Consider the following 14,079-nt stretch of genomic DNA (forward strand, 5'->3'; position numbering starts at 1 on the left):
CGGTAAAGGAAAATTATCCTTTGGACTGGGTCAATTTAAATCTCGATAGTCCACGCACATTCGCACCTTTCCATCCTTTTTTGGGACTGGCACGATATTGGCAACCCATTCTGGGTACCGAGCGACGACCAAAAAACCTGCATCAAATTGTTTCTTTACCTCCTCTTTTATCTTTAGGGACATTTCAGGCTTCATTCTCCTCAACTTTTGTTTCACCAGGGAGCACTCAGGATTCAATGGTAGCCTGTGTTGCACAATTTCTGAGCTCAAACCAGGCATATCCTGGTAAGACCAAGCGAAGATGTCTTGGTAGTCTCACAACAGAGCCACTAACTCATCTCAGATGTTAGCGGACACACAAGTGCCAATCTTGACCTCATTTTTTTCTTCACAAGTGCCCAAGTTAACAACCTCTGTCTCCTCTTGATGCGACTTTATCTCTCTTTCTTCCCGTTCCACTATTCTCCTCAAATCCAAGAGGAATCCCCAATCCTCATCTTTTTCCTCCCCGGTTTGATTGACTGGCTGCTCAAAGTCAACATCCAGGTCCTCAATATCGCTGCTTTCACAGGACTCATTATCGGATCTGCGGCAAATGATATAATTGCAATGAATATAAATATGCAGAGAAATGAAACGGACAAAGGTGAAAAAGGGAACATATCAATAAGAGGTTGTATATTAATGGTCACTGGAACATTAAAGAAGAGTATGCCCAACAAAGAAAGTAACCCTTAAAGCCTAGGCACAACAATAGGATCTAAACTACTTGATTATATCGAATTCGAAACAAAAATCTTTGGTTGCTCTATGATCTGTCAATTTTTCAATTCAAAGTCTGGGGAAAATGGCTGCACTTGTAAATGAGCTAAGCTTTTCTCTTTCCTTTCCAAAGCAATCCTCCTTTTGTCAACACCTGTAGGCTTGTACCCCAAACCAAACTTCCCATGGTTTTTAGCAATCTTCAATAGGTTTACCGTGCCACCACCATTCCGGCCCAAACCCATTCCAGGCTCATACCCATTAATCGAGGCCGTACCCGAATCAAATAAACATTAAAAATGCAGTATCTAGGAAGTGATCCTAGGTCATTTTCCAATGAGCAATGATCAACCAAACGTTCATAAAAGATAATAATAAAACAGTAACGAATTGGGGGGGGGGGTTGTTTGTTTTTGTAAATTAAACAACAAGAAAATTTGAATTAGAAAATAACATAATTAAAACATGTTGTTTCCCCTTGATTCACTAGCAAGTCTCTTATCCTAGGTTATGAGAATTTATCCTTAATCAATTCAACCACTTAATCCAACCCTAAATTAAATTATTAAGCGAAAATTAACATAAGGCTTTCATTATGTGATTAAGCAACACATACACCAATTAATCATGAACGAAAATGATCATTAAGCATGAATGTAAATTAAGTGCAGAGACAATTAATCAAGCACTAAGCATGCATTGATTAATAACAACAAATACAGAGTAATTGGTGAAGAGGAAAAACTGATCAGAATTCATAAGTAATAACAAAACCTCAGAGAGTTGTGCTTGATCCTCAAGAGAAAACAACGTTGGAGACTTAGCCTTCCATTAATCAGTAGAAAATGAAATTGTAGATCGAAGCAGAAATGAAATTGCAGAAAATGAATTTTATTCTACGTGAGCAGTGCGCATGAACAGTAAAAACTATAATTCTAAAACCCTAGAATTAGTCTTCCCTTCGAAAAAGCTCCCTAAACTAAAACCCTGATGCCGTTATATAGGTCCTCAGCCCCAAAGCTTACAAATCTATTTTAAGTCCAAGCCCATAAACGAAATAAAATAAAATCTAGACAAGATAAGATAAGATTGGATGAAATAAAATCTAGATGAAATAAAATCTGGATAAGATAAGATTTGATAAAATAAAATTGTCTGCTCTCTTCAAGTCCAAGCCCAATTTCGGATTCAAGCCCAATTGCTTATAATTCTCCTGAAATTAAATTAAAAATAAAAAATTAGTCAAGTAGGCCCAAATGATAAAACTGCATAATTAATTTGACAATTATGGCTAATTAGTAATTAAAATGATGACAAAAAGGGTTAAGAAATAGGAGAAAATAATGACACATCAAATCCCCCACACTTAGTCTTTTGCACTCCTGGGCAAAATCGAAAAGCAAAGCAAGGAACAAATCCAGACATTAAAGAGAAACAAACAAACACAAAAACAATTACATATTTCTCAATGAATCTCAAGGAATGGGCAACATCCAACACGTAGAGAGTTAAAGAATCAAGACAGTCATGAAAATCATCCAAGCATCTCAAACATGGCAAGATAGTCAATCAGCTCAAGAATGAAAAGTGATAAAGCCTCATAAGATATGCACTCTATCTCTCAAGTGTCTAGGCTACTGTTTACTCTCAGAGCACCCATGAAAACAAACACCACATAGAATTGGCAAGACTCTAAAATTGACAAACACCACAAACACATGCATATGAGGATCTAAAGGTCTTTTAAGGTTGTAATGGGGCCAAGGACAAGGTAGAGGATAGTATGTGATAAGTAGCTAAAACCCAAAGGAATAGAGGAGCAATGGGGAATAAGTGAGAACTAAGAAAAAGTAGTAAACCCCAAAGCCAAAATTAAAAATTAAGCATAAAAAGTAAAACCAAAACAAAGTCAACCAATTCCTCAAACCAATCCAAGTCTTCAAACCAAGACCTCATGTATTCAACTTCATTCTTTTTTTCTTCTTTTTTTTTTAACGTGAACAGTAGCAATTGTAAAATAAAGCAACAATTAGGAAATATATGTATATACATCAAGCATGGCCAACAAAATTATATCATCCAATGAAACATACCCCCCCGCCCCCACACTTATTCCCAAAAAATTCCAAAGCTCCAAAATTCCTTAAGTGTAGGGTGAGATCATGGTTTTTCACTTAAGGCTTGTAATGAGCTTCAAAACAAAGAAAGGGGAACATAGGCTCAAAGGGGCTATCAAAGGAATTAATTCAAGGTAGGCTCATTTGGCTAGAGGCTTATAAGAAAAAAATGCCTAAATCATCTCCCAACATGCATGTGAAGCAAGAAGTATCAACAAGAGTCAAGCCAAGGCTATTGTGCAAGCAATCAATGAGGCAAAATACACCAAATAAAATAGATGATGATGGCTCAAATTCTCACCAAGGGTAAATCTATCACTTCCAATTCGAACTTTCAAAACTAACTTGACATGCAGAGAAAAACAAGGATTTCAATTCACAAAATGCCAAGAAACTCCTATTTCAAAAACAATTACCCATTACCTGTACATAACCTATAATTCAAAGAGAAACAAGCAATGTTGTACATAAAACATAAAACCAAAATAACAAAATTAACCTAAAAACCTAAAAAAAATTAAACCTGAAAACCCAAAAAAATTAATCTAGAATACCCAACAAAATCAACAAAATTAAAGAACAATCTCCCCCCTACACTTAAACAACACATTGTCCTCAATGTAGCACAATCACAAGATCAAGAGAAATCAAAACAATCAATTAAATTGGACAAGTGCAATAAAAGTAAAGAAGGAGACAAAAAAAGAAAACTCCCTAAGTCATAGCCGAAGAGAAGTAGGGTGAAGTAAGGAGGTCTCCTCCACCACTACATCCATTAAGGAGGGATTTGTGAGGAATGGTTTCAGCCGGTGTCCATTGTCCTTGAAGCTCTTATCTGTGGATTCACTTTTGATCTCAACTGTACCATAAGGAAAAATATTAGTCACCACAAAAGGACCAATCCACTTTGACCTCAACTTACCACTCACGAGTCTGAGCCTAGAGTTATACAATAAAACTTTTTGTCCAATCACGAAGTTCTTCTTAGCTATCAAACTATCATAGAACTTCTTGGTCTTCTCCTTGTAGAATTTGGAATTCTCATAGGCTTCTAAATGGATCTCATCTAGCTCACTTAGTTGCAACTTCCTTTCCTCTCCAGCCTGATCAATAGAGAAGTTGCAGGTCTTTACAGCCCAGTAGGCTTTGTGCTCTATCTCTACAGGAAGATGACATACCTTGCCAAAGACAACCTGATAAGGAGACATTCCTATGGGTGCTTTGTAGGCAGTCCTATGCGCCCAAAGAGTATCATCCAGCCTGGTGCTCCAATCCTTTCTGTTCGGTTGCACAATCTTCTCCAAGATCCTTTTTATCTCCCTGTTTGAAATCTTAGCCTGCCCATTAGTTTGGGGGTGGTAAGGTGTGGAAATTTTGTGCGCGACCCCATACTTTTTGAGCAAGGCATACATGGATTTGTTACAAAAATGGGTGCCTTGATCACTAACGATGGCTCTAGGGACTCCAAACCTGCAAAATAGATTAGATCTAACAAAATCCACAACTACCTTAGCATCATTAGTTCTGGTGGGTTTGGTTTCCACCCATTTTGAAACATAATCAACAACAAGGATAATATAAACAAAACCAAAAGAGATAGGGAAAGGTCCCATAAAATCTATACTCCAGACATCAAACACCTCACAAAATAACATGGGTTGTTGAGGCATTTGCTGTCTCCATGAAAGTGAGCCGCCTGCTCTCTGACAAGGCTCACAAGTGCTACAGAATTTCCATGGATCCTTGAAGATGGTGGGCTAATAGAAACCGTAGTCAAGCACCTTGCGAGCTGTCCTCTATATGCCAAGATGGCCACCTGGTGCGGAAGAATGACAAAATTGCAGGATTGAGTCAATCTCATGGTCTGGAATGCATCTCCTAATAACCTGGTCACTACACAACTTCCACAAATAGGGGTCATACCAAATATAATGCTTAGCATCGCTCTTAATTTTATTATTTTGAGCTTTAGATGCTAAGGGAGGAAAAACAAAAGCAACCAAATAATTCACAATATTAGCAAACCAGGGAGTGGGGAAGGAATAAAAAATACTATACAAAATGTACAAATGGTCATCCAAAAAATCATCTCGAATGGGTGAGTCCTCAGACGCACGCTCAATCCTACTCAGATGGTCAACCACGAGCTTCTGTGCACCGCTCCGATCACAGATCTCCAAATCAAACTCTTGGAGCCAAAGCATCCACCTGATCAATCTAGGCTTTGATTCAGCCTTCTTCAGCAGGTACTTCAGAGCTGCATGGTCAGTATAAACAATAACATGAGTACCAAGTAAATATGAACGAAATTTCTCAAGAGCAAAAACTATCGCTAATAGCTCCTTCTCTGTGGTAGTGTAATTTGCTTGAGTAACATCCAAAGTTCTGGAAGCGTAGTAGATCACCTGAGGCAGCTTATCAATCTTTTGAGCAAGGACAACCCTCAATGCGTAATTGGATGCATCACACATTAACTCAAATGGGGCTGTCCAATCAGGTGCCTGAATGATAGGGGTGGTAGTCACCGCATGCTTGAGGCAATCAAAAGCCTCTTTGCACCAGTCATCAAAATCAAACTCCACCTCCTTTTGCAACAGATTGGATAGTGGAAGGGCCACTTTGCTAAAATCCTTGATAAAGCGCCTATAAAACCCTGCATGACTAAGAAAAAAGCGAACCTCTCGCATGCAAGAGGGGTAAGGCAATTGGGAAATAACAACTATGTTTGCAGGGTCTACCTCTATGCCCCTACTAGAAATGATATGCCCTAAAACTATACCTTGTTCTACCATGAAGTGACATTTTTCAAAATTCAGCACAAGGTTAGTTTCAATGCATCTACTAAGAACTCTATCCAGACTATCCAAACATGCACCAAAAGAGGATCCATAAATAGTAAAATCATCCATAAACACCTCTATGAAGCTCTCTAAAAAAATCACTAAAAATGCTAAGCATACACCGCTGGAAGGTACCAGGGGCGTTGCATAGGCCAAAGGGCATCCTCCTATGGGCAAAAGTGCCAAAGGGACAGGTGAATGTGGTATTTCTTGATCCTCAAGAAATACCAAGAAAATAGTAATGGGACTTACCTGCCAAGCGCTCAAGCATTTGATCAATGAAAGGCAGGGGAAAATGATCTTTTCTGGTTATCTGGTTCAACCTCCTATAATCAATGCAGACTCGCCAGTTGTTCTACACTCTTGTGGGGATAAGCTCATCCCTTTCATTCTTAATTGTAGAAGCAAAGTTTCATGGTGAATCAAAAGTGATTGAAAGGTGTTTTGATGATAACAATGATGATAACAAAAGATGATGACAAAGGTGATGACAAAAAGCTCAAAGATAAATCAAAGAACAACTCAAGTGAATCAAAGATAAATCAAAGAACAACTCAAGTGAATCAAAGATCAATCAAAGAAAAACTCAAGTGAATCAAAAACAAGTCAAGAGTTCAAGATAAGAATCAAGAAGAATTCAAGACTCAAGAAGAAAGTCTAGAGTCAAGAATCAAGATTCAAGGTTCAAGATCTCAAGAATCAAAATCAAGATTCAAGAATAAAGAGAAGACTCAATCAAGATATGTATTAAAAAGATTTTCAAAACTTTGAATAGCACATGAGTTTTTGACAAAACCTTTTTACCAAAGAGTTTTTACTCTCTGGTAATCGATTACCAGATTGTTGTAATCGATTACAAGTAGCAAAATTGTTTTGAAACAGTTTTCAAATTGAATTTACAACGTTCCAATTATTTTCAAAAGGCTGTAATCGATTACAATGTTTTGGTAATCGATTACCAGTACCTTTGAACGTTGAAATTCAAATTCAAATGTGAAGAGTTACATCCTTTCACATAAAAGCTTTGTGTAATCGATTACACTTATTTGGTAATCGATTACCAGTGACTGTTTCTGAATAAATCAAAAGATGTACCTCTTCAAAAAGGTTTTGACTTTTTCAAATTGGTTTTAAGTTTTTTCTAAAAGTTATAACTCTTCTAAATGGTCTTCTTGACCATACATGAAGAGTCTATAAAAGCAAGGCTTTGTTTTGCATTTTCAATTCAATTCATTCATTTAATCTGGAATACTTTTCCAATCAATATTTTACAATCCTTTACAAGCCTTGAATCTCTTTGAACTTCTTCTTCTTCTTTGTACCAAAAGCTTTCTGAAGTTTTCTGGTTTTCTAAACCTTGAAAACTTATGCTATTCATATTTTCATTCTGTTCTCCCTTTTCCAAAAAGAATTCGCCAAGGACTAACTGCCTGAATTCTTTTTGTGTCTCCCTTCTCCTTTGTCAAAGAATTCAAAATGACACATTCTGAGAATTCTTTTGATTCTTCCCTTTCCCTAATACAAAAGTGTTCAAAGGACTAACCGCCTGAGAATTCTTTTGTATCCTCATTCACAAAGTATCAAAGGTTTAACCGCCTGAGATCTTTGTCTTAACACATTGGAGGGTACATCCTTTGTGGTACAAGTGGAGGGTACATCTACTTGGGTTTGACTGAGAATAAGAGAGGGTACATCTCTTGTGGATCAGTTCTAGTGGAGAGTACATCCACTAGGTTCAAAGAGAACAAGGGAGGGTACATCCCTTGTGGATCTTTGCTTGTAAAAGGATTTTTACAAGGTTGAAAGAAATCTCAAGGACCGCAGGTCGCTTGGGGACTGGATGTAGGCACGGGTTGTTGCCGAACCAGTATAAAAACTCTTGTGTGTTTGTTTTCTTCTTCCCTACTCTTTTACTTTTCGCTGTGCATTTAATTTCCGCTTTTACTTTCTGTTAAGTTTCTCTTCTACTCCTCATTCTCTTAACAATTTAGTAAAAACCTTAAAAGAGTAATTTTTAATTAGTAATGGTTTGGGAATAATTAATTCAACCCCCCCTTCTTAATTATTCTGAGGCCACTCGATCCAACATTAGTCACTGTGAGGCTTGTCTTCTTAGGAACCACTTGGACTGGACTCACCCACTGGCTGTTAGAAATGGGGTAGATGATTCCAGCTTGTAAGAGCTTGGTCACTTCCTTTTTCACCACATCTAGAATGACGGGGTTGAGTCGCCATTGTGGCTGCCTCACTGGCTTAGCTCCATCCTCTAAAAGTATCCTATGCATGCATGTAGATGGGCTAATACCAGGAATGTCTGCTAAAGTCCATCCAATGGCCTTCTTATGCTTCTTGAGCACTAGCAACAACTTCTCCTCTTGCTCAGCATCAAGGGAGGCAGAGATGATCACTGGAAATTTTTTCTTGTCCTCCAAGTAAGCGTATTTGAGGGTAGCTGGTAAGGGCTTCAACTCTGGTGTGGGTGATGGCTGAACAGTGGGAGGAACCAGGGTAGGAGAAGAAGAAGGTTCCTCAGCCTGTACCTCATAAAGCAAGTCAGAAGTATATGTACTTCCTGCAACATGGTTAGTGCATTCTGACTCTAAAAAATCAAAATCAAGAGGTACAACACCTAGAAAATCAGAACCAGACACATTCAGATTCATTCTCAGCATAAAAATCAGATACAGGATCAAATTCGAACTCAGATTCAGATTCAATGCATAAGGAATAACAAGTATACAGATCAGATAAAAATGGATGTTTCCTACCATGAAGAACAGAATCAAAATCAAACATATAATCATCAACAATCTGATCAATTATCTCAGCATGAAAAACATAATGATCCTTAGATGGATGTTTCAAGGCATCATGAAAGTTAAAATAAACAACAATATCACTAAATTCCATAGACAATGTGCCAACATTAACATCTATCTTGGTTCGAACTACTTTCATAAATGGTCAGCCTAAAATAATTGGAACTGAACCATGGGAAAATCCCTCTTCCATATTAAGAACATAAAAATCAACAGGAAAAATAAGCTCACCAACTCGAACCAGCACATCCTCTATGAAACCTGCAGGGTAAGCAACACTTCTATTTGCCAAATGAATCGCCACATTTGTAGATTGCAAAGGTCCAAGAGATAAAGAATTGAAAATGGACAGAGGCATGACACTAACTGATGCTCCTAGATCTAGCATGGCATTCTCAAATTTACTGTTCCCAATAATGCAAGGTATACAGAAAGTACCTGGGTCCTTACATTTCCCAGGAATGTGAGGAACAAATTTACCTATCAATGTTGACACATTTCTGCCCATGCTAATCGTTTCATTTCATTTGAGCTTCCTTTTGTGGGTGCACAACTCCTTTAGAAACTTGGCATATCTTGGAATCTGCTTGATGGCATCTAGTAGAGGTATGTTCACCTCTACTTTCTTGAAGGTCTCCAAGATCTCCTTTTCCGCTTCTTCCATTTTTTTGTTTGGAATTGCTCTAGGTGGGAATGGAAGAGGGATAGGAGGTTGCGGTAAGTCAAAATTACTAGAAGAAGGTTCACCTGCATAAAAAATTTTGTTAGGAAGCTTTCTCTTTTGTGCAACTATCTCATCCTCTTTTTAAGGTGTAGAATGAAGCTTGATAGGTTCAGGTGCAGGTGCTGCTACTGGTGGAGGCACTTGAACTTGGTTGCCAGACCTCAAGGTGATGGCACTCACATTTTTCAGATTTTGCATAGTTTGTGAAGGCAATTTGTCAAAATTTTGGGACTGAGCTTGGTTCAACTGAGTAGCCATCTGCCCTATCTGATTTGTTAGACTCTGAATGGAGGCTCTTGTCTCTTGCTGAAATTGCATATTCTGGATGGTCATTTGCCTCACTAACTCTACTAAGAAAGGTTGAGGAGGAGCCTCAGTTGCTTGTTGTCTTTGTTGTGACTGGTGTTGTTGCTCTTGCTGTATTGGAGGAGGAACATATGGCTTGCTTGGACCAGCAACATTATGGAAAGGAGGGACAGGCTGTTGTTGTTATGGAGGACTTGCCCATCTCAGATTTGGATGATTTCTCCAACCTGGATTGTATCTGTTGCTTGAAAGATCATAATTATTCTGCTGTTGTTGGTTTTGCTACTGAGGAGGTCTATTATAAATGTTTGCAGCATTAGCTTCAGGTTGCTCATTGACTCCAGATTGCTGCAAAGAAGGACAAAGATCTGTATGGTGATCTGCAGAAGAACATAGACCACAGACTCTTGCAACAGGAGCAAATTTCTTATTCATGGCAAGCAGAGTTACTAGGTTGACCAAGGCATCAAGTTTTCCCTGAAGCTTTTTATTTTCAGTAGATGAAGATGAATTCGTGGCCACCTCATGGACTCCTCTAAGGATAATAGCATCATTTCTTGCACTGAATTGTTGGGAGTTGGAAGCCATCTTCTCAATCAAATTCCTAGCCTCAGTGGGGGTCATATGACCAAGAACTCCACCACTGGCAGCATCAATCATACTCCTCTCTATGTTGCTAAGTCCCTCATAGAAACATTGAAGAAGGAGTTGCTCAAAAATCTGGTGGTGAGGACAGCTTGCACAAAATTTCTTGAATCTTTCCCAGTACTCATACAAGCTCTCTCCACTAAGTTGCCTGATGCCTGAAATGTCTTTTCTGATGGCAGTGGTCCTAGATGTAGGGAAGAATTTCTCCAAGAACACCCTCTTAAGGTCATCCCAGCTGAAAATGGACCTGGGAGCAAGGTAGTACAACCAATCTTTTTCTAGAGAATGAGGAAAAGCCTTTAGAAAGATATGATCTTCTTGGACATCAGGGGGCTTCATGGTGGAACAAACAATATGGAACTACTTAAGATGCTTATGAGGATCTTCACCTGCAAGACCATGAAACTTGGGTAGCAAATGTATTAGTCCAGTCTTGAGAACATATGGAACACCCTCATCAGGATATTGAAGGTACAAGCTTTCATAAGTGAAATTGGGTGCGGCCATCTCCCTAAGAGTCCTCTCACGAGGTGGAGGTTGAGCCACGTTCTTAGTATGAAAATTAGTAGTTGAATGCTCAAAATCAAAATATTCAGAATCACTAGCAACAAAATACTCAAAATGCTCAAAATGATCAGGATGCACACTATACCTAACTAATCTATGAAAGGTTCTATCTATTTCAGGATCAAAGGGTTGTAAATCACCTGGATTACCCCTAGTCATGCACTATATGCAGCAAATAATGTGTTCTCAAACAAGCACCAGGGGAGGGTTAAAACTACAACTGTAGTCAAATGATATCCAAATGAGCTTAAATTTTGTGAGCAACACCCTAAAATCATGAAAAGATAGCACAAAAAATTTCAAACAAAAATTCAAAGTCTAACTATGAAAACTACTTAAGCAAAGTTTAGAAAAATAGGACAATAATACTTGAAAAATTAAAAAACTTAGTAAACAACTGATTTTTCGAGTTTGGAAGACACCAACCGACTAAAGCCGGTTACCACAGTATGGGAAAATGTTTTTCTACCCCAAATGCATATATAATAATAGTCATTTTGGTACCTGGAGCAAAAGTTATGGTCGTTTTAAGTTTTGCTAAAAACAAGTTCCCAAATTTTTGTCTCTCTCAAATTCAACCACACCAAGTACTCCTGGTATTTTTCACACAAAATATGGATCAAAAGAAACTACCACACAAAAAATCAGCCAAAAATAACAACTCTAACTATCAAACCAAAAATCTCTAATTAAATTGCAAAATCAGTCGCTAATTCCCAGTCGTTAATCACTGTTCACAGCAAAACACCAACTGAATCAGTCATTAAAAACAATCGCTAAACAAGGGACGCGACTGAAATGCAAAATAGAACGCTACACAAAACAAAACAACTAAACACTATTATGAACCTTTGGCCCACTGCTCCCCGGCAATGGCGCCAAATTTGATTGAGGTCGTACCCGAATCAAATAAACATTAAAAATGCAGTATCTAGGAAGTGATCCTAGGTCGTCTCCCAACGAGCAATGGTCAACCAAACATTCATAACAGATAGTAATAAAATAGTAACGAATTGGGGGGGGGGGTTGTTTGTTTTTGTAAATTAAACAGCAAGCAAATTTAAATTAGAAAATAACAGAATTAAAACATGTTGTTTCCCCTTGATTCACAAGCAAGTCTCTTATCCTAGGTTACGAGAATTTATCCTTAATCAGTTCAACCACTTAATCCAACCCTAAATTAAATTACTAAGCGAAAATTAACACAAGGCTATCATCATGTGATTAAGCAGCACATACACCAATTAATTCCTCTCACATGTCCATTAAGCATGAACGTTAATTAAGCAGAGACAATTAATCAAGCACTAAGCATGCATGGATTAATAGCAACAAATACAGAGTAATTGGTGAAAAGGAAAAACTTATCAGAATTCAATAGTAATAACAAAACCTCAAAGAGAGCTGTGCTTGATCCTCAAGAGAAAACAACGCTAGAGACTTAGCCTTCCATTAATCAGTAGAAAATGAAATTATGGATCGAAGCAGAAACGAAATTGCAGAAAATGAATTTTATTCTACGTGAGCAGTGCGCATGAACAGTAAAAATTGGAATTCTAAAACCCTAGAATTATTCTCCCCTTCAAAAAAAACTCCCTAAACTAAAACACTGGTGCTGTTATATAGGTCCTCATCCCCAAAGCTTACGAAATAAAATAAAATTTGGACAAGATAAGATAAGATTGGATGAAATAAAATCTGGACAAAATAAAATCTAGATGAAATAAAATCTGGATAAGATAAGATTTGATAAAATAAAATTGTCTGCTCTCTTCAAGTCCAAGCCCAATTCCGGATTCAAGCCCAATTGCTTATAATTCTCCTGAAATTAAATTAGAAACACAAAATTAGTCAAGTAGGCCCAAATGATAAAACTGTATAATTAATTTGACAATTAAGGCTAATCAGTAATTAAAATGGTGACAAAAAGGGTTAAGAAATAGGAGAAAATAATGACACATCACCCATCCTTTAGCATAACTTGAGCTACCATCAAAGAGGTATCAGACAAACGTGGTTGTATCGGAGGAGACTCCACATAAGCACTATTCACAATTTCAAACGCTTGAAATGATGTTTCTAGTGACTCCTCCACTGCTTCAACATAAGATGTAGAAGACGAACAACTTACTAGTATGTCCTCCTCACCTGATACTATAACAAGCTGATCTCCCACCACAAATTTCAATTTCTAATGCAAAGATGATGGGACCACTCCAATACAATGGATCCAAGGTTGACCTAGCAAATCTGGATCAAGAGATCAATTTCCCCTTTCACATCACGGCGACTGCCATCGAAGGCTCTGACCACCATAGAGCTTGGCCTTATGTACGAGGCATCGAACGAAAACTTGTCTAATGTCATTTTAGGCATGACATTAAGAGAAGAACCATTGTCCATAAGCACCTTAGCCACCTTATGATCCACACATTTGACCGATATACAAAACCTTATTATGCCCTCTCCCTTTAAAATTTTCATTAGCAACTTTCGACGAGGCTCATAATGCATGAGGAGTCCTAACAAAGAGATCCTAACCGGCATTTTGTTCAACTATTCGATTACCTTGAATTCACTCTGCTGAATGATTCTCAGAAATTCCATTGATTCCTCGGCATATATCTCTTTCTTGCCAAAACTATCCTCTTCCTCCATAGGCTTTATGACAGGGTCCTTGTTATTCGTCACAGGGCCTACTTTCTCCTGTTTTGATAGGGGCCTTGTTATTCGTCACAGGGCCTAGTTGGGGAGGAGCAAAAATACCCCCACTACGTGTCATTAGTAGTTGGCATGACAGCCCCAACACGCATGACGGACGCGTCTTGCCTTCCGTCAGATCCCTATACGCCATATCTCCATGGCACTGCCTTGTCACTTTTGTAAGGGAATGGTGATGGTGTCCTCACCACAGCGGGCTGGAAACCTCAAGGTACTTGAGTGGTAATATCTCTGGTAAAATGAATTACTAAAGGTTTAGGCTTACCAAGGTTGGTGTCGCTTGACTGCATGAACACCTCTCCTTCCTCCCTCCTTACGTGGTCAATTCCAAATCGTCTTTCATCTATCAATCCCTGCTACAACTCCTTAGATACTGGGCATGTTTCTACATCATGCAACTCCCCTGGATGCAGCAGGCACCAATCCCCCTTATCACTGTTGTATTTAACCATGTCAGCCTTACGTAAAGCCTCCAAGGTAAATCGTCTTGAGGTCGACACATACTCTATTTTTTTCAACTCCTGATACTCCTCTTTTTCAATGGCATTCACCGATGAGCTTCTGTTATTTGAAAG

The 14,079-nt window shown here is 38.3% G+C and overlaps 1 non-coding gene across 1 annotated transcript; it reads left to right on the plus strand.

The window, feature by feature from the left end:
• The first annotated feature begins 10,286 nt into the window (after positions 1-10,286).
• On the plus strand, positions 10,287-10,393 carry LOC113002445 (small nucleolar RNA R71). Its single transcript, XR_003268007.1, has one exon. It is a non-coding gene; the product is annotated as a small nucleolar RNA R71 (small nucleolar RNA).
• The last annotated feature ends 3,686 nt before the right edge of the window (positions 10,394-14,079 follow it).

Source organism: Glycine max, chromosome 8 (genome assembly GCF_000004515.6).
Source record: "Glycine max cultivar Williams 82 chromosome 8, Glycine_max_v4.0, whole genome shotgun sequence".
Lineage (NCBI taxonomy): Eukaryota > Viridiplantae > Streptophyta > Magnoliopsida > Fabales > Fabaceae > Glycine > Glycine max.